Below are 5,473 nucleotides of genomic sequence, written 5' to 3'. Positions count from 1 at the left end.
TTCTCAGTGAACGTTATTACCATCCCAATGGTGTCACTTTTTTTTGTTGTTGTTGTTTCTGAGTGGGTTATTATTTTCCATCAAGCCGAGAAATGTTCTCATTATGTTAACTGTGGCTGCAGTGTGGCTCAGATTCGTTAATCAGCAACACTCACAATATTATAGTTTGGATGAGGGGAGACCTGAGATACTTCAGCCGCCTTTAGTTTGAGTATAATTGACAATACACACAAACGCACTTGAAACCAAATTCTTTGGCCTCTTTTGCACTTGTTTAAGTAGTTCGGGCAGTTTATTGGCTCTCTCTTATCTCCTTCGGTGTTCCTGAAATTAAGCGCATTATGAACCGAAAACTTGAATTAATTGATAAACTAGCCATAATTTGATAAAACGACATTTCAGTAAAATACGTTTGTGAAAATGACACCATAAAAATTCTCCGCGCTTTAGCTCTTGTTACACTCACCCACACAATGATTTTATTTTATTTTATGTCCATTTAAAACCCCGCCCAAATTGTGTCTCTTGGTATGTACGTGATGTGACGTGTTTTGTGTGGCTCACCGGAGGCTTCCAAGCGCAAAAGTAGCAGCCATGAGGAGAATGTGCAGTGTTGGGACAGCGGCTGCGATACTCAGCCACCAAACTGTGAAGGGCAAGGAGCGCCGCTGTTCAGTCTGGGAGGATTTAAATGTCGGCCGCAACGGGCGGGGGCTGCAATGAAAAACACCACTGCGACTTGCTGTGACCAGAACAAGTGTCTTTGACATCTTCAGGTAAGAACAAAGCATTTACCCCCTCGGGTTCCGCTTTAAAATGTAGCTCTGGAGAATAATGATTCCAATTTTGCAATATGGAAACTGAACACTTGCTCAGTTAAGTCAAAGCTTCCCTGGAATAAAAGTGAGCAGGATCTCCCCTGAGGCCTCCATCTTAAATTGGCTTTTAATGAAATTAATGATGTGAGTACAACAAGGTCTCACTAATGCATGGCAGTTCTCCCTGTGGTCTGTGTTTGCAATTTCCAAATGATTCACGAGCTGTTTTTTTTTTCAGAGCCATTTTTAAAATAAGTGCACTGCAGCTTTACTTCAATTTTCACAGAAAGAAGGATGGCAGAGTCACTGGAAATCAACAACAAAATTTTATCAAACAGAGCTTCAGGGCACATTTTCTTGAAACTGACCCTCAACTCCACGATCAATTATATCCATCCATTTACTGTATTTTCTATACCGCTTATCCTCAGGATCGTTGGCGTGCTGAAGCCTATCGCAGCTGACTTTTGGCAAAAGGTGGGGTACACCCTGAATTGGCCGCCTGCCAATCACATGGCACATATAAAGAAACCATCGCTATTCGTAGAAAAAAACATTCCCACTCACATTCATACTTAAGAACAATTTACTGATATCACATACCTAATATGAATGTTTTTGAAATGTAGACGCAAATTAAACTCAATATAGGAAAGCCACAGGCCTGATTTGAACCCCCATCTGCAGACCGGTGAGACAAATGCCTTACCACTGACTGACCATGTAAATTGCTCCATGTACAGCACTTTGTATGCAGCGATGACTGTTTGAAAGTGCTCTATAAATACTGTTGACTTGACTTGACCATGCCACCTATTACATAGTCATCACTCGTCTTCACTACATTATATATTCCTGTATATTACATTTAACCTTGCTGAATCCATCGAAACAACTCCAGGATATCTGCAGTACGCGCTTTAGTTTTGAGAGCCTGCAAATTACATTTATAAGTATAGTAATTGGATTTCTGTATTCTGTGTAATTTTTAGATTGCTGCAGTTTGTTTCTCTTCCTGTGTCGGCCGACATCAAAGGATACTTTATTTTTTAAAATACAACTTATTAGACTTTGAACAATTACTTTCAATTTGGTTCTCAAAGATTGATGAACTGCCTTTTTTTTTGAAGGCAAAGATATTTTAAAATGCATTCTTTGACAATAGCTTCAATGAGAGCTGTTACTCCAAGCAGAAAGAGATTCCTTCAATTACCGACCTAAAGATCACTACAATGAGGGAATGCAGCCAAATGGAATTTAGTGGAATTATGTGGTTCAGAATGAATACAGATTAACTAAACATAACAAACATCTGCGACGCACGTAATTGTATGGCTCAGCAAAACTGAACTGAACAGTGGAAAGTCAGTCACATCCAAAAAAATAGTCTGTTGTATCATCAGACGAGCAAAACACGTCAAATGACCATCAAATTTTTCCTGCTGACTGCTTGAGAGCAGACAACTGTACTCACAACCAGGATATATCATGCCTGACTCTAAAAGCCAAAGGCAAAAACACAATTGCATTTGCTGTCTAAATCCTTCTTGCTGCTGAGGCTGGAACACCATCCAGCATGTCACTATCAGTCCTGGAGCACCAGCAGGGCTACATGCGTGGAGCAACATATCAACCAAGACAAATTGGAATGTTTTCTGCCTGCTGGAAAACAACAGAAGGTCAGAGGGCTACCGAGAATCACCTGGCACCGGTATGGTAGGAGGGTGAGATATATTTATTCTGATACCTGCAAATGAATGCATCCACATTATGATAGTTATGTATAAGTGTGTGTTTTATAAAAAATTCCTCGTCTCACCCCCCCTCGGGTGGTGTCCGTCCCTCATTCAGCTCGGGTCCTCTACCAGAGGCCAGGAAGCTTGAGGGTTCTGCGCAGTATCCTTGCTGTTCCCAGCACTGCACATTTCTGGACTGAGATGTCCGATGTTGTTCCCGGGATCTGTTGCAACCACTCATCTAGTTTGGGGGTCACTGCCCCGAGTGCTCCGACCACCACAGGCACGACTGTCACCTTTACCTTCCAGGCTCTCTCCAGCTCCTCTCTGAGCCCTTGGTATTTCTCGAGTTTCTCGTGTTCCTTCTTTCTGATGTTTCCATCACTTGGGACCACTACATCCACTACAACGGCTTTCCTCTGCCCTTTATCTATGAATATATTATATATATATATATATATATATATATATATATATATATACACACACACACACACACACACACACACACACACATTCACACACCGTATTTTCCGCACTATAAGGCATTCAATTTTCTCAAAATCCGACAGTACGTCTGTTGTGGGTCACACCCGGACGCTCACATCGAGGGTGCATGGCAGTCGTCACATGCGCTGCTGATTACATCATCTGCAAGAGGAGGTCTTGCAGTTTACGTGCCAATGTCATGCATGAACCCCAGCAAGTTTCTTTCTGTTTCTTCAATATGAAGCTGGTGTGCGCTGCCACCTCTCTGATGTTAATGCAACTGAGAGATGCCACAACAATTGGCCGGAGAAATGCTACGTTTCATCCCACATGGAGCACAACAATGCAAACGCCCCATTCAAGTCTACCAGTACAAAGTCAAGCAAATTGCAAAAAGAAAGAAAGCTCCACCCATGGGCAGAGTGCGCTTTGCACTAGACTTGAGCTGGGAATGAAAATCAGGCCCAATCTGTTGACGTTGAGTGGTCGAAGTCCAGTTTTCCACATGTCCTTTTTTTTAAGGAAAAGTTGGACCAATCACTCAAACTACCGTATTTTCTGCATTATAAGGCGCTTCGGATTATAAAACGCACCTTCACTGAATGGCCTATTTTAAAACTGTTTTCATATATAGGGTGCACTTCATTCTAAGGCGCATAGAATAGAAGCTACAATATTAGTTGCGATTGTGCTATGCATCCGCTAGATGGTGCTACGCTAAAGAGAATACAATACAATACAATATAATACTCCGAACCGCTTAATCCTCACTAGGGTCGCGGGGGATGCTGGAGCTTATCCCAGCCGTCTTCGGGCAGTAGGCGGGGGACACCCTGAACCGGTTGCCAGCCAATCGCAGGGCACACAGAGACGAACAACCACGCACACTCACACTTACACCTAGGGTCAGGATGGCCAAGCGGTCTAAGGCGCCAGACTCAAGGTTAAGAACCTTACAAGGGCGGCCCGGTAGTCCAGTGGTTAGCCGGCACGCAGGGCACACCGGCAAAACACAACACAACACATCTCTGATCAATGGTCACACACACGGACACGCTTTTCATTGATGGACCATGGCTGCAGTGTCAACAAAGGGACTTGGTGGTTGGAAACGAAGAAAATAATTTTAGGGCAGAGGTTGTGGGCCAGTGGAAATTTGAATACGGGCCCCATTTAGCACCCGGGCCAGACTTTGGACACACTTGCGCTAAGTTGACAATGGACACTATTTTTTTGCAAATTCCATCATTGTATTGGATTGTAATTGTATGACATAATTCACTCCAATGATGTTGGACTGTTGACGTTGAGTGGTCAAAGTCCAGTTTTCCACATGTCCTTTTTTTAAGGAAAAGTTGGACCAATCACTCAAACTCACATATTTTCTGCATTTAAGGCGCTTCGGATTATAAAACGCACCTTCACTGAATGGCCTATTTTAAAACTGTTTTCATATATAGGGTGCACTTCATTCTAAGGTGCATAGAATAGAAGACAATGACAATGGACACTATTTTTTTGCAAATTCCATCAATGTATTGGATTGTAATTGTATGACATAATTCACTCCAATGATGACAATCGGAGTGAATCGTGTCATATTTCACTCGGAGCTGCTTCATGTGTACATTAAATGTGTCGTATCTTTGGAGTCTATCAAGAGGCATATCACATTGGCTTTTGAGATGAAGTACGGTGTACATGTCCCTGATCTGAATGCTTTCAACCAACCAAAGTACCACACTTCACCAATGAAAGTGAGTCTACAACAGCTACTCTTTCAGTCTGTGGGATAACTTTCGGGCATATCTCCTCTACCAGTCACAGAAAAGCCGCGGGATGCAGATTAACAAAGACAACCCTGATAAGATAATTACGCCTCAGTAAACGCAAGCGATTAGCACCCATAATGGTTACGTCTGCTCTGCTATATTCTTAAACAGCGGGTCTGCAGTAGTTTATCTTAATTATCGTGGTGCTGATACCCACTCATCCCCCAATTACTGAAGGAAGGTTGGCAGTAGCATCTGCGCTCGCTCATTAGACAGATGAGAGTCAGTATTACATTTGGAAGCATATATTGTAGTACATTATGTCAGTGTGTCACATAACCCCGGGAATGTCATTGAGAGTTCACATGTTGATCTGAAGACAAATCTCCTAACTGTCCCTCACAATGACATTATGACACCTCCTCAACCTGTTTCTTGTAAAACTTTGTTTACATCAATATTAGACAAAAGCAATTTTTCGGTATAATCCGTAACAAGTGTACTACTTCATTTGTCAGTTTTGTCACTCGTATGGATGCTCAGCTTTTGAAATGATGAAGCGCAACTGATTCAATTTGAAATATCTTTAAGGACAAATACACTGTTCGATTCCAAAATGGAGAACAGACAAAAAAAATGTAATGCAATACCACAGAGA

The sequence above is a fragment of the Hippocampus guttulatus genome, chromosome 5, assembly GCF_054856545.1.
Source record: "Hippocampus guttulatus isolate MCC_2025c chromosome 5, RoL_Hgut_1.0, whole genome shotgun sequence".
Classification (NCBI taxonomy): domain Eukaryota; kingdom Metazoa; phylum Chordata; class Actinopteri; order Syngnathiformes; family Syngnathidae; genus Hippocampus; species Hippocampus guttulatus.
The sequence above is the reverse complement of the archived record's forward strand: the minus strand, read 5'-3'. Positions refer to the sequence as shown.